This window comes from Schistocerca serialis, chromosome 6, assembly GCF_023864345.2.
Source record: "Schistocerca serialis cubense isolate TAMUIC-IGC-003099 chromosome 6, iqSchSeri2.2, whole genome shotgun sequence".
NCBI lineage: Eukaryota > Metazoa > Arthropoda > Insecta > Orthoptera > Acrididae > Schistocerca > Schistocerca serialis.
This window is the reverse complement of record NC_064643.1, coordinates 102,935,438-102,952,051: the sequence shown is the minus strand read 5'-3', so window position 1 is coordinate 102,952,051 and position 16,614 is coordinate 102,935,438. Positions and strand designations below refer to the sequence as shown.

General features: G+C 44.7%; 1 protein-coding gene across 1 annotated transcript in view; it reads right to left on the bottom strand.

Moving 5' to 3' along the window:
• Positions 1-1,593: 1,593 nt before the first annotated feature.
• Positions 1,594-16,614, bottom strand: part of LOC126484399 (growth arrest-specific protein 1-like) — a 256,134-nt gene continuing 241,113 nt past the window's right edge. The window contains exon 6 of the mRNA XM_050107900.1: positions 1,594-2,719. The gene's annotated coding sequence lies outside the window, so the exon portion shown is untranslated. The remainder of the gene's footprint in view (positions 2,720-16,614) is intronic.

Here is a 16,614-nt window from a genome sequence, read left to right as displayed (position 1 = left end):
AGGTAAAATGTTACCTAGTTTTAAATGTAAATAAAAACCATGTCAAGAAAATTATTACAAGAAAGCTTACCTGCCTGTTTTCGGTATCTCTGCACGAAATCGGACGACGTTTGAAGTACTGTGCGCTGCCTCCAGAGTCGCATTTCTCGACAGAGTCGTTGCTCTTCGCTAGATGACCGAATGTCTGTCTATCTGCGTTCAGTACGGAGGCGGGATTGTTTTATTGTGGAGTCGGCAACATTGAAATCGGGCGCTGAATGAGCAGAAGAATGTATCCTTCTTCTTTTACTTTGCCGGTAAAATCACACGAATACCTGAGGAAGAACCAGATGTGACACTCTCTGCTGGAAGGCATCAGGCTGGATCGGCATACGCAGCACCACATCTTCGTTAGTGGTCACGGGATTATTATTAAGGCCCAGTAGTGTAGGCATGAGGTACTGTAACCACATATATGAATTTTTTTTAGTGGTTCAATTGGTACAGATATTTTCACAGACGATTATTCTCAGCCCCTTCAGTGAGCTGTGGTGAATGAGTATTTCGATTGGAAAATTGTTTGCCATATGGAGAGGCCACCAAATACTGTAGACTATGGAGCATGTTTGGTCTACACGGGGGAGGAAATCTGCTGCCCATCAGTCATCAGCGAGTACTGCTACGCGCCTCTTTTTCAGGTACGAGGTGACTGCCAATGAAGATCTAGAACCGTCAAACAGACGCTTTTGCGTCATTGTGTAGCGGCTAGTGGCAATTATGTCTCCTGTTTTCTGTTTCGTTGCTGAAAACATTTTCGAGTTCGTTACGTGTTTTCATTGTATATCTTTCGTTTTTATAATTACAAATTTTGGTCATTTTATGTTAAATGCACTGTGATAAAGTTTCACGTTGTTCCGATATTCTGTTATGACGAAACACAGTGTAACGGGTAAGCTACTAAAAAATGTCGTGATACTGTGGATCGACTAGGTTACTAGAAGGTGTCGACGTTCTTATGATCAACGTAGGCGGTTCGTAGACAGTGGAAGTGTGATCTATACACGTGAACTGATATCCATACTGCAATTAGCTGTTGTTTAGTTATATGTATTCCATTAGAAGTGTGTAATGAATAAAAATTTCTAATTTAAATAAAGAAATCTCTGTAAAACGAGTTAGTCAGAAACATTAATGTTAACGTTATTTGTTAACGGGAAGGAATGGTATAAATCTGCTTTGTGTAGCCAAACCATTAAATTATAATTTTTTTAAATTAGTGTATTGAAATTTAAAATGTGAAAGAGTGATGTGAGCTATTACAGTTACGTAGTTAATCAAAACATGACAGTAAGAATGTACTTAAGAAGTTATTGTAAAATAAAGGAAAATAATAGCTTGAAAATTATTTTTTTGGAAAAATTATAGTAGAATTGTATTGAAAATAAGTTTCTAAATTCTTCGAATGCGTTATTTACATTTCCTTTACAGATAATTTTCGTAATGTATCGTATTTAATAGTGTTACTATGCGAATAATACTTTACCATAAAAGTTCTTGTTTGCTATAGGAAAAGGAATTACCAGTTTCAATGAACAGCACAAAAGACAGAGGAGCTGACGTTTTTAAAATTATCAAACATTTATTTATTTTTTCTAGGTGTATGGTCAAACGTTATGTACAAGAGGCAATTCGATTCGAAGTGTCACATCGTTTAATCTATAATAAATACATACATACATATGTTACACTTCCGTGACGTGTCCAATCGTAGCCAAGTTTGTGGAGATCAGAGACAATGAATAACTCATTGAATATTTGTGAGACAGTTGGCACCCCTAATCTATTTTTATCACCATCGATGTCACATATAACGGCATTTAAATGTAGACAACAGTATTCCATAGGTATTACCTTTTACATAGCAGTACATTTTGTGGACGACATAGATGACACTATCATGATACAAAATGGTAGCTCCCGACGTGGAAATGTTGTAATACTGCAACACAACTACTGCATGTAAATTATAGTAAATATCAGTCCAATTTCAATACTTTTGAACTGAGATTTATCCTTTGGTGTACGTACTGAAAATAAGACTACTTTATTTATGTAAACCGAGTACCGTAGAGCCTGCACCTTGTACTCAAAACATTGTTTGGTGATGGCAAGCTGCGAGATACAGAAATGAACCCAGGCCGGTTTGACAGTTTCTTTGGCGTCTGTGTACTATGAGTATTTCACAGATTTAGGAATACAATTTTTGCAAAGTTTCTTCTTACCATGTAATAGTTTAAGCCGTGCTGAGGCTTTCACAGAGATATCAACAGCTGGGAGCTCTGAAAACCACTCGGCAATCAGATTGTTATATAAAATTCATTTGTGGCACCCGTGCTTTGAACACGGGAAAGCTTAAAGCTTGTGTATATATCTGTATATAAAATATAATTTTGTACATTATTCTCTCACGATCTCATTTCAGCAGTTTTGCAAACCACGCCCGCCAGCAACCTCTTGTTTCTCACTTGTACTTGGTATACGCCTGCCGCTTCTTCAGGCCACAACAAAGCAAATGTCCCGCAGCACTTTGTCGAAGTGTTCCGCAACGGAACAAACCTGAGGAATCGAGGAAGGAAGAAGACGCAGGATGAATACTGCTCGGCGTTCATGAGGTAGGTGTGTGTCCAGGCCACCGGTGTCCGCAACGCCCGACCGGACTGTAGTCTGTGTCTTTTGTGACCTGTGAACATTAAAGTTACAGGTTGATGAAAGATTTCGTTGGAAAATATCAGACAGAAAATGATTTCCCGAAATTCCGCAAAAAAAAAAAAAAATTATTTGATGGCTTTAGGCTTCTTAAGCCGCCAGGCGACAATGGAAGGTCGCAACCACAGATAAATGAAGTGCGACTTACAAAGATATTATTGATTACTTCCAGAGACATATAAAATGATGACACAGAGGTTTATAAAGGGAAGTATTGGTTCCAGAAATTACTGTAACCAGTCGCCTTTTGTGATGCTCAGTTTATATCTACTATGAGCTGTTTCGAACAGCCAAGCGACTCATCATCAGACGGTAAACACTTTTAATGACCGTTCGGAGCATTGTGGGGGTGTGTGTAGTTGCGGGAAAGTAGAAAAACGAAACAAGCAAGCACTGAATGTAGCCGTAAGGTCGACTTAAAGGCATTACTTACAGTTATTAGCAACCATGAGTTTATTCCTGGTGCACACATTACTCTGGAGAACATAATTTACGTTTTCCAGTTTCGTTATATATGTAGCATTACACAAACTCCATGTCTTTCACAGGATTCATTACATGTTTGTACTACCTGATGATGAGTCCCTAGGTGATTCGAAATCGTCATGGTAAATAAAAGCTGAAGATCATAAAAGACGACTAGCTCCAACTGTTTCTGGAAACCGTTATTTCACAGTCGCAGCGTTCGACACCCATAATGGATTAAAGTCTTAAAGAAAGTATTACTCTTTTATGCCATGCGAGAATCTTTACATCTAACAAAATGGTAATTTTTTTACGTTATGTGGAAATCGTTATATTTAAAGAAAGACGATAAAGTTGAATATGCTATTGCAACCTGACATCTGCATAGCTAACACTTCATTTAACATGGGAAAAAAGTCCTCGTGCATTTCATTTTCGTAAGAGTACCGCACAAAAACAACAAGCTGGGGAAGATTCCCGATACCAATAGCGTCAAGTTGCAGGGCGAATTTTGGGCTTCCATGAAGACGGGGAAGCAACTTATTTTTCATGTCAGCGGTTACTGCATCACTACCACGAGCCACAGTATCGAGTGGTACCGACTTCATACTCTCGCCAAACCTTTACCCATGCATGATTTCGCACATTTTGACGGAAGACGTAATTTCTCAGTAATAATGTCTGGTGGTTAGGATTTTGCAATTTAAGCAAGATACCTCTAGGGATGCTCTTAGGGCTGTCCTAGGAACTAACACCTGTTTTATTTATTTTTTTATTTTTTGAGAAATCTGACAATTCCTTTCTCGGTCTGGATGTTTTGTCTGCAGGTGTCTCTTTAGTCTTATAGACTCCAAGCTTTCGTTGGCAAAATCTCGAAACAAAGAACAAAGGGTGGTCATTCCTTATTATTCGAAGGAATGCAGGCAAGGTCTGATGTCATATAATCAACTCGATATTCATGCACTTCCGTTTTGCGTTTAGAGAAAGGTGCGAAAGAGGCATGTACTTTGATTTTTGATTGATTAATTTTTGCCCTTCTTAGAACTGCATACTGTCGAAGGAGAAGAGACACTCAGCAAATCACTTCCATGGGATCTGTTGTTATCACTGTTGATCAGTCAATTACCCACCGGAATGGAGGAACTTGTACCATTTTATTTTAAATCCGGTTAACTACTTCCACTGAAAATGCGCTGGAATTCAACTTTTGACTAACTCACTACCTTCGATCTGACTCTGGAAGCCTGGATGTAATCGAGTAGACAGTCAGGATGGATGTGATTAACAATATATTTTAGTAGTCAGCGTTACAAGGAAGTGGTGGTCGCACTGTCAAGCGGCTTATTGTCATTAGTGGTTGTTCAGTGTGTGGAAAGTAGACAACCCAGCCGGTGATCGGAGGCAGAAGCTATGTGGTAAAATGTTATTCGCGACTTCCTCAGCATACAGAATGGGAGGGGGTGGGGCTTGAGGACGGCTGGGATAGTGCAATAATTTTTTTTTTCTTTTTTCTTACCTACTGCTGATCAATGTCTGTAGGCTAAAGTGCAGAAGTGGTGTAATTTTACCGATTTATCTTTTTCGTAGAACATTATCAGTCACGTCAGGGCTGTGACTATTATTGAAAATGATTTGTTTGATAGTCAGTTTGAAAGGCATCCTCGGAATAGATAACATATGCTACATATGATGATGTTATGGTGGAAACCGTTCTGATTTGTACTTAAATTTTCGACAGGGTGGGAAATACTTAATACCGTGTCGTGAGCTGCCACTCTCTCCCCAGAGAATCACTGAGTGACGTGGCTCTGTGGTTAAGAGTTGTTGAGCTCAAATGCTTGTTCGGCCATTCTGACAACTTCGATGGTTTCAGTACATTATGGGGGGTGTATTCTAAAAACAGATTCACGGCTGATTCCTTTCTTCATGTTTGTTCAAATGGATTAGTGAGCCGTTTATGGTTAACATCATATTGAAGAGAAGTTTACCTACGAGATTGTAAACGACGAGTGGATAAAGAAAATTTGGGTTTTAACGCCCTGTAGCCGACGAGGTCATCAGAGATGTAGCACAAGCTCTGATTGGAAAAGAGTGGCGAAAGAAATCGGCTGTGTTCTTTTAGAACTTTTAACATTGCAGTGCATCAGCAGTCGTGGATAATTTAATGATTATAAGGAATCCGCCTCGATTGCAAATTGAAACCGGATGTTCTTTTAAAAGGAACCATCGCGGCATTTGCCTTATGAGGCTTCGGGAAATCAGGGAAAACCACAAAGTGGATAGCCGGACGAGGATTTGGACCATCGCCCTCCTGAATGCGGGTGTGTGTAAATTACTTCGTCATGTTAAAAGAATATAGGGCTCCTTGTGCAAGCGGGAACTCAACCATGAATGATATTCACGGTGGCGCACGAAAAACTGGCCCCGAGTACAGACTGCTCACCAATTACGCACGAACTGTTGCCCGCTTCGAGTAGATACAATAACAAACAAATAAACATGTAGTAATTGGATAATAAAGAAATAACAAAGAAACTGATGCAAAGATCTCTATTTACTGATCTATTCTGTCAGATTAGGTACTGAAAATGACCTCCTTTCGCTTCAATACGCTCTTGCCTAACCTGCCGCATCGATTCTTAAAATTTTATTAAGAATATAGTACTTCAAGTCTTCTTACGTTCTAGGCGCTACAGTCCGGAACCGCGCAACCGCTACGGTCGCGGGTTCGAATCCTGCCTCGGGCATGGATGTGTGTGATGTCCTTAGGTTAGTTAGGTTTAAGTCGTTTTAAGTTCTAGGGGACTGATGACCTCAGGAGTTAAGTCCCATAGTTCTCAGAGCCAGTTGAACCATTTTTTTCTTCTTACGTTATTTCATTATGTGCGCACACTTTTCGCTTTAGATTGCCTCACAGATAAAATTCACCAGTGATTTGCAACTAAATCTATAGTACGCCACTTCGGCACCAATTACTGCATACTGCTCTTTGCTGGTATGGAGACGCCAGGAAACTTCTTTGCAAAAATGTCGCACTTTTCCGTAAATGAACCGGTAGACACGTACGCCAACACTACTGTACTTAAATCATGAAGAGGATACATCTCGCTGAGATATTTACTTCACATGTCTTAACAAAGTCGCAACGGCTTTCGTACTGAGACTATAAAACGTAGTCGGAACAACAGATGACAACTGGCGGGCGACAGTGACTGTTGAACAGATCGCCTCCAGAGTTGGCATTTCTGTGGGTTCTGTGCACACAATCCTGCATGACGACCTGAAAATGCGAAAAGTGTCATCCAGGTGGGTGCCACGAATGCTGACGGACGACCACATGGCTGCCCGTGTGGCATGTTGCCGAGCAATGTTGACGCGCAACGACAGCATGAATGGGACTTCCTTTTCGTCGGTTGTGACAATGGATGAGACGTGGATCCCATTTTTCAATCCAGCAACAAAGCGCCAGTCAGCTCAATGGAAGCACACAGATTCACCGCCACCAAAAAAATTTCGGGTAACCGCCAGTGCTGAAAAAATGGTGGTGTCCATGTTCTGGGACAGCGAGGGCGTAATCCTTACCCATTGCTTTCCAAAGGGCACTACGGTAACAGGTGCATCCTACGAAAATGTTTTGAAGAACAAATTCCTTCCTGCACTGCAACAAAAACATCCGGGAAGGGCTGCGCGTGTGCTGTTTCATCGAGACAACGCACCCGCACATCGAGCTAACGTTACGCAACAGTTTCTTCGTGATAACAACTTTGAAGTGATTCCTCATGCTCCCTACTCACCTGACCTGGCTCCTAGTGACTTTTGGCTTTTTCCAACAATGAAAGACACTCTCCGTGGCCGCACATTCACCAGCCGTGCTGCTATTGCCTCAGCGATTTTCCAGTGGTCAAAACAGACTCCTAAAGAAGCCTTCGCCGCTGCCATGGAATCATGGCGTCAGCATTGTGAAAAATGTGTACGTCTGTAGGGCGATTACGTCGAGAAGTAACGCCAGTTTCATCGATTTCGGGTGAGTAGTTAATTAGAAAAAAAATCGGAGGCCTTAGAACTTGAATGCACCTCGTACTGCCGTTTACGATATTAATTTTCTCTTAGCAACTGTTTTTGAGTCATTCTTCTTGGTAATTGTAGTGAATGGTTAAGTGACTGAGATGGTAATATCAATGCAGAAAGAATATAGCATGGCATGAATTCGACAATGCCTTGGCTGTGCACAGGTCACGCAGTTCTGCTAAATTACTGGCTTGTGTTTAGTGGGTGTAGAGCTGGCACCCGATAGCGTCCCAGATGTGTTCCGTCGGTTACGCATTAGACAAATTTGGTAGCCAAGGTATCAATATGAGTTCGCTACCACGCTTCTGAAAACATTCCGGCCTGTGAAACGGACACTTATCGCGCTGGAAGAGATATCGCCGTCGTGAAATACATCTAGAATGAAGGGATGTAAAGAGTCAGCAATATATTGCGGTGACAAAAGTCATGTGTGTGTGTGGTGGTCTTCAGTCCTGAGACTGGTTTGATGCAGCTCTCCATGCTACTCTATCCTGTGCAAGCTTCTTCATCTCCCAGTACCTACTGCAACCTACATCCTTCTGAATCTGCTTAGTGTATTCATCTCTTGGTCTCCCTCTACGATTTTTACCCTCCACACTGCCCTCCAATGCTAAATTTGTGATCCCTTGATGCCTCAAAACATGTCCTACCAACCGATCCCTTCTTCTAGTCAAGTTGTGCCACAAACTTCTCTTCTCCCCAATCCTATTCAATACCTCCTCATTAGTTACGTGATCTACCCACCTTATCTTCAGCATTCTTCTGTAGCACCGCATTTCGAAAGCTTCTATTCTCTTCTTGTCCAGACTGGTTATCGTCCATGTTTCACTTCCATATATGGCTACACTCCATACAAATACTTTCAGAAACGACTTCCTGACACTTAAATCTATACTCGATGTTAACAAATTTCTCTTCTTCAGAAACGATTTCCTTGCCATTGCCAGTCTACATTTTATAACCTCTCTACTTCGACCATCATCAGTTATTTTACTCCCTAAATCGCAAAACTCCTAATCTAATCCCCTCAGCATCACCCGATTTAATTTGACTACATGCCATTATCCTCGTTTTGCTTTTGTTGATGTTCATCTTATATCCTCCTTTCAAGACACTGTCCATTCCATTCAACTGCTCTTCCAAGTCCTTTGCTGTCTCTGACAGAATTACAATGTCATCGGCGAACCTCAAAGTTTTTATTTCTTCTCCATGGATTTTAATACCTACTCCAAAATTTTCTTTTGTTTCCTTTACTGCTTGCTCAATATACAGATTGAATAACATCGGGGAGAGGCTACAACCCTGTCTCACTCCTTTCCCAACCACTGCTTCCCTTTCATGCCCCTCGACTCTTATAACTGCCATCTGGTTTCTGTACAAATTGTAAATAGCCTTTCGCTCCCTGTATTTTACCCCTGCCATCTTCAGAATTTGAAAGAGAGTATTCCAGTTAACGTTGTCAAAAGCTTTCTCTAAGTCTACAAATGCTAGAAACGTAGGTTTGCCTTTTCTTAATCTTTCTTCTAAGATAAGTCGTAAGGTTAGTATTGCCTCACGTGTTCCAACATTTCTACGGAATCCAAACTGATCTTCCCCGAGGTCCGCTTCTACCAGTTTTTCCATTCGTCTGTAAAGAATTCGCGTTAGTATTTTGCAGCTGTGACATATTAAACTGATAGTTCGACAAAAGTCATGCGGTAGCGATATGCAAGTTTACACAATGGCGGTCATATCGCGTACACAACGTATAAAATGGCTGTACATCGGTGGAGCTGTCATTTGTTATCAGGTGATTCCTGCGAAGAGATTTCCAACGTAGTTTTGGGCACTCGACGGGAATTCACAGACTGTCAACCCAGAATGGCAGTTGGAGCTAGACGCATGGGACATTCCATTTCGGAAATTGTTAGGGGATTCAATATTCCGAGATCCACAGTGTCAAGAATACCAAATTTCAGGCATTACCTCTCACCACGGACAACGCAGTGGCCGATGGCCTTCACTTAACGACCGAGAGCACGGGCGTTTGCATGGAGTTGTCAGTGCTAACACACAAGTAACACTGTGCGAAATAACAGCAGAACTCAATGGGGACCGTACGACGAACGTATACGTTGGCACAGTGCGGAGAAATTTGGCGTTAATGAGCTACGCCAGCAGGTGACCGACGGAAGTGGCTCTCCCAACAGCACAACATCGCCTCCAGTCCTGGGCTTGTGGACGTTTCGGTTGGACCAAAGACGACTGGAAAACCGTGGCCTGGTCAGATGAGCTCTGGTTGCAGTCGATAGGAGCTGACGGTAGGGTTCGAGTCTGGTGCAGATCCCACGAAGGCATGGGCCCAAGTTGTCAATAAGGCACTGTGCAAACTGGTGGTGGTTCCATAATGGTGTGGACTGTGCTTACATGGAACGAACTGGGTCTCCTGGATGTTCGGCTACTCCGTCCGAACAGGCCTCGAAAGGTCCAGCGGTACCGACCGACCGCCGTGTCATCCTCAGCGGACAAGCGTCACTGGATACTGATATTGAGGGGCATGTGGTCAGCACACCGCTTTCGTGGTCGTTGTCATTTTTCGAGACCGGAGTCGCTACTTCTGAAACAAGTACCTCCCCACTTGGCTTCACGAAGGCCGAGTGCACCCTGCTTGCCAACAGCTCATTGGCTTCACAGGGGCTGCGTGCACCCCACTTGTCAAACCGGACGGTCACCCATCCAAATTCCAGCCAAGCCCGACAGCGCTCAACTTCGATGATCTGACTGTAAGTGGCGTTACCACTGCGGCAAGGCCGTCGGCTCAAAGCGATAAGTGTGTTGAAATTCATGATGGAAACCTTCAGCCGTCTTTTACTTTGCACAGTGCTCTCCTGGGAGAGTCTGGTGAATGTCTTTCTGACTTGCACGGGGAGGAGTTCCGAGTGCGTGGTGTGCTCAGGCGAGGGCTGCGAAAGGCGGAAACTGGAGGAGTCGTTCCCGGCGTCCTTGAGGCTCGGGCCACGCCTCTCCAGAAGTCTGCCGGCGCCACGCCGCTCGTGAGTTACAGCCATTCCAGCCGTCCCGCCGGGTCCACAAAAGAGCCGCCGCAGACCTCAGACACAATACAAGGCGCTGCGGGCGACGAAGAGACTGGCCGGCACCCCGCGTACCGCCATGTATCAGCTCTGCTGCCAGCAGCAACACTTGTCAAACTATGTAGTACAGTGCATTCCACTTTGCTAAATGTTGATGTCGACTTTAAAGTACCTCCTCTGTTCGGTTGGTAATATTTCCTGCTAGGTAGAAAGTTTTAATTGAACTGATGGTTCAGTGCAATAACTTAATACCCAACTATACAACTAGTAACACTACTATCGGTATTACCTACAATTATCTTTTCTAAATTCTTTGTTTTTAGCTAACGTAACTTGGTATCACGACACTCTTTTTCTATTTTTTTTTTCAGGGAGCAGAAACAAGTAGGGTCACATACAACCACGTCAAAACTGTAAAACAGGAAGACAAAGGGAGGAGCTGAAAACGATTACACGTCAATTCCAATCGACGGAAGAGAAGACAGCTAAAAACAGGGACGTGGAGACAGGTCTATAAAATACGCCCTAGAGAAACTGAGGTCCAGAACTAAAATTTAAATGGCCTTCGCCATACTGCTACGACGGATAAGAAATAAAACGCCGGTCTAGGGCGCTACAGTCATGTACTGTGCGGATGATACCGGCGGAGGTTCGAGTCCTCCCTCGGGCATGGGTGTGTGTGTTTGTTCTTATGATATAATTTAGGTTAAGTAGTGTGTAAGCTTAGGGACTGATGACCTTGGCAGTTAAGTCCCACAAGATTTCACACACATCTGAACATTTTGAAGTAAAACGCTGTCGGCAGCTCGCGCGTCGTTCGCTAAAACGGCCGATAACTCAGGCGGCAAACAGAATCGGGAACGTAAACCGGTTGAGAAAGGGCATTCCGTCAGGAAATGGCGGGCAGTTCAAATGGCTCTGAGCACTATGGGACTTAACATCTGTGGTCGTCAGTCCCCTAGAACTTAGAACTACTTAAACCTAACTAACCTAAGGACATCACACACATCCATGCCCGAAGCAGGATTCGAACCTGCGACCGTAGCAGTCTCGCGGTTCCGGACAGCGCGCCTAGAACCGCTAGACCACCGCGGCCGGCGGCGGGCAGTTAAAAGGTGGGCACAATGTGGTGGGGGAGCACCACTTAACAAATGGCGGGGGCTAAAAATACAAGGCCCAATACGCAACCTCGTTAAAATGACCTCCTCGCGACGAGAGGGTCCAGAGGAAGTTGTCCAAGCCGCTGGGAGAAGCTTCATTTTCGATATTTGTGGTACGGTCTTATCGGACGAAACTGCTGAGGTCATCGGTCCCTAAGCCTACACACTACTTTAATCTAACTTACTCTATGGACAACATATCCAGGCCCGAGGGAGGGACTCGAACCTCCGACGGGGGTAGCCGCACGGACCGTGATAATGCGCTTCAGATCACGCGGCCACCACGCCCGGCAGAAGTTTAATAACCCGGAGCTTGTTCCCACGAAGGGAGGACCAGTGGTGATGCCAAAGTGACACCACCTGCCGACAGACGGCAACACGGAGATCGTCCGAGGGAGTGTAAGAAGTAGCGGGCTGAGGTACGAGGACTGCAGCCTTGGCAGCAGCGTCGGCAGCCTCGTTTCCAGTCAGACCATCGTGACCAGGAACCCACATAAACATCACAGTGACTCCATCACTAACGAGCAAGTGGGACATTTCTTCGACCCGTTGCACTAAGGGATGGACGGTGTACAGCACACAGAGGCTTTAAAGGGCACTGACATAGTCTGAGCAGATGACGCAATTGAAAAGCCTGCGTCACCGGATGTATTGCGTGGCCTGATACAGGACGAAGAGCTCTGCTGTAAATACTGAGCGGTGTTCCGGAAGCCGATACCGAAAAACTTCGGCGCTAATGACGAAGGCGCACCCCACATCACGGTCGTTCCGACAGCCATCAGTTTACAGAAAGGTACTATCGCGAAATTTCATGCGAAGGCCGTGAAACGGAAGGTGGTAGAGCGAGACTGGTGTCCTCAGGAAGCCAACGAAGGCCAAGGTGAACGCGAAGCTCTTTGATCTAACATCTGCGTTAACGTTTTGTTCGAACAATAGAAAATCCAGGAGGGAATGTAACAATATTAGAGAAGGGAAGTTGCTACTTACCACATAGCGGAGATGCTAAGTCGCGATAGGCACAACGAAAAGATTCACACAGCTATAGCTTTCGGCCATGAAGGCCTTTGTCAACAATAGACACACATACACACACCCACACACACTCACCCAGACGCAACTTACACACACTTCTGCAGTCTCAGACAGTTGAAAGCACACTGAAACCACGTCTGAGACTGCAGACGTGTGTGCAAGTTGCGTCTGCGTGAGTGTGTGTGTGCGTGTGTGTGTCTATTGCTGACAAAGGCCTTCATGGCCGAAAATTATAATTGTGTGAATCTTTTTGTTGTGCCTATCGTGACTCAGCATCTCTGCAACTTTCCTTCTCTAATATTGTTAAAGTATTATTCATTATTTATGACCATTTATGCAATTGTAATTAATCTATGGCTATAACTTCAAAACTAATATGCCGTAAAAAATGGAATTGTTAAAATTTCACTTGTAGTACTGGTTCATGCGTACGGTATGTAGATTTGTAAATGGGTAATACTTGGAGGGAATCCCCTCTGCAGTGAAACTGGCTTGGTGGGAATAAGAAAGGTGGAGTTGGCGGTCGAACTGCAAGACTCCTTTGTGGCAAGTCCGTTAGTGACTAGCGGTCAACGTGTTCACATCTTGTGAACTGAACGAGGCAAGAAGCCTTAGTTGTGGAAGTAATTTGGCTTATTATTGATGGCATGCTTTGGTTAGCTCTGCACTATGAAAATCCGACGCTAACAAGAAAAATTTTAGAGCTAGTTACATAGCAAGAGCCATGGATACAAATACCAATCAGTATAAATGATGCAATTACTTTAATACTATTTCAGTGCTAGTAATTTCCATTAATTACATTGGTAAAAGGACTACTTGTCCAGGTTAATAGCACTCCACCATTAGTAATCATTTATCTATAATGATCATTAGCTTAGTACTGTAATTTACGGATAGTGTTATGGGGAGCCAGTTGTTGCAAAAAAGGTTTGTATTCTATCTGTGTTGTTCATGCCAAACTACTGTTAGCTTGCTTGATGAATTGCACTAGTGCTTAGTATCTTATCTGCAAAACATAATTTCTGTATTATGTAAAGTCAATTCCAATAGGTAACTTCCTTTGATGCACCATGCTAGTACTTGTTACAACTTTGCCTAATTTGGCTGGCTACCGTTTCCTTTAATGTAATTACAGTATACTTGATTACTAATAGAACCTTAGTTCGATTCCCATTTGTTCTGCTACCGCTTCCTTTCAATATAGATCTTTAGACAAACTAAAACAGTCATACATTTCCATTGCGCACGGACACGGTAAAATTAATATCCTTTCACAGGAGTAATATTATCGGTTTATTGCTAATTTAGTAGTAGCCGGTAGGGTGATATACACAGAGTGAAACTTAGGCTGAGAATTGAGACGACCTATGAGAATGCAATAGATACTATAGTATTGTTTAGTGTAATACTAAACATTTTTAAATAATGGCGGGAAAAAAGTATTGTTCTGGGCAGGGACGTGGAATCTACGCTGGAAGTTTGCCGTGTAGCGTACTCCTTTCTGTAATATTTTCTTATTCATCTTCATATTTTCCGAAAGAGTCTAGAGATTTTTTATTAATGTAATAGAAGTTAATATTCGATATTACGTATAAATAAGAGAGCTCAAGTGCTTGATTGAGTGTTACCTTGCTTGATGAATGGCGCCAGTGCTTGGTATCTTATTTGCCAATCATATTTCCTGCATAGAGTAAAGCAAATCCCAAAGTGAAGCCAATTCAGAGGCGGGTTACCAAATTTGTTACCAGCAGGTTCGAACACCACGTAAGTTTTACAGAGATGGTTTGTGAACTCGAATGGGAACCATTGGAGGGAGGACGACGTTCTTCGTAAGGAACACTATTGAGAAAATATAGAGAAGGAAGCTGACTGTCAAATGATTCTACTGCTGCCAACATACACCTGGGTGTAAGGACCACGAAGATAATGCACGCGAAATCAGGGCTCATACGGAGGTGTACAGTTGTGTTCCCCTCGTTCTGTTTCCGGCTGGAACAGGAAAGGAGATGGCTAGTAGTGATACAAGGTACCCTCCGCCACGCATGTTGCAGTGGCTTACGGAGTGTCTGTGTAGATGTAGAGGTAGACCTTGTAAATGTGCCAATGAACGTGGACCAATGAACTGTAATACACTCCTGGAAATGGAAAAAAGAACACATTGACACCGGTGTGTCAGACCCACCATACTTGCTCCGGACACTGCGAGAGGGCTGTACAAGCAATGATCACACGCACGGCACAGCGGACACACCAGGAACCGCGGTGTTGGCCGTCGAATGGCGCTAGCTGCGCAGCATTTGTGCACCGCCGCCGTCAGTGTCAGCCAGTTTGCCGTGGCATACGGAGCTCCATCGCAGTCTTTAACACTGGTAGCATGCCGCGACAGCGTGGACGTCAACCGTATGTGCAGTTGACGGACTTTGAGCGAGGGCGTATAGTGGGCATGCGGGAGGCCGGGTGGACGTACCGCCGAATTGCTCAACACGTGGGGCGTGAGTTCTCCACAGTACATCGATGTTGTCGCCAGTGGTCGGCGGAAGGTCCACGTGCCCGTCGACCTGGGACCGGACCGCAGCGACGCACGGATGCACGCCAAGACCGTAGGATCCTACGCAGTGCCGTAGGGGACCGCACCGCCACTTCCCAGCAAATTAGGGACACTGTTGCTCCTGGGGTATCGGCGAGGACCATTCGCAACCGTCTCCATGAAGCTGGGCTACGGTCCCGCACACCGTTAGGCCGTCTTCCGCTCACGCCCCAACATCGTGCAGCCCGCCTCCAGTGGTGTCGCGACAGGCGTGAATGGAGGGACGAATGGAGACGTGTCGTCTTCAGCGATGAGAGTCGCTTCTGCCTTGGTGCCAATGATGGTCGTATGCGTGTTTGGCGCCGTTCAGGTGAGCGCCACAATCAGGACTGCATACGACCGAGGCACACAGGGCCAACACCCGGCATCATGGTGTGGGGAGCGATCTCCTACACTGGCCGTACACCACTGGTGATCGTCGAGGGGACACTGAATAGTGCACGGTACATCCAAACCGTCATCGAACCCATCGTTCTACCATTCCTAGACCGGCAAGGGAACTTGCTGTTCCAACAGGACAATGCACGTCCGCATGTATCCCGTGCCACCCAACGTGCTCTAGAGGGTGTAAGTCAAGTACCCTGGCCAGCAAGATCTCCGGATGTGTCCCCCATTGAGCATGTTTGGGACTGGATGAAGCGTCGTCTCACGCGGTCTGCACGTCCAGCACGAACGCTGGTCCAACTGAGGCGCCAGGTGGAAATGGCATGGCAAGCCGTTCCACAGGGCTACATCCAGCATCTCTATGATCGTCTCCATGGGAGAATAGCAGCCTGCATTGCTGCGAAAGGTGGATATACACTGTACTAGTGCCGACATTGTGCATGCTCTGTTGCCTGTGTCTATGTGCCTGTGGTTCTGTCAGTGTGATCATGTGATGTATCTGACCCCAGGAATGTGTCAATAAAGTTTCCCCTTCCTGCGACAAAGAATTCACGGTGTTCTTATTTCAATTTCCAGGAGTGTATTTCTATTTACGTCACTGCCTGATTCTCTCGCATTTTAAGCGCGTCGATTTTGCTAAACTGCATGATTAGCGCGCCAGATATAGCCGACATTTGCCGGTGGAGAGGGCTGCGATCGTAAACCACATTGAGGAATACGTTTCGTGTGATGTACCAGTTCGTTTCTAAACGTCCACCAGTCTCGTTCGACGTGCCGCACTTTGAGAAACACGTTCCGTGTGAAGACGGAATAAAATCACCTTCATACGGAACGTGGCACTCAACGCTTAACGCGATGACGTGGTACCCACCATGGTGCTGAACAGTGTAAAACGTTCCGGCTTGTCCATATGGTACGTACGGGGAAAGTAACATATACGACCACGGCACGGCGCAACGGCAATTGGCGGTCGCAGGCGACGCGTGCTAACTGTACATTACACACGAGTTGTCGAAAAGCACAAGCGTAAAGTAGCTTCTCACACGAGACTGATCCCCCGTGCTACAACGATTACGATAATAACCTGTACTGTTGACGC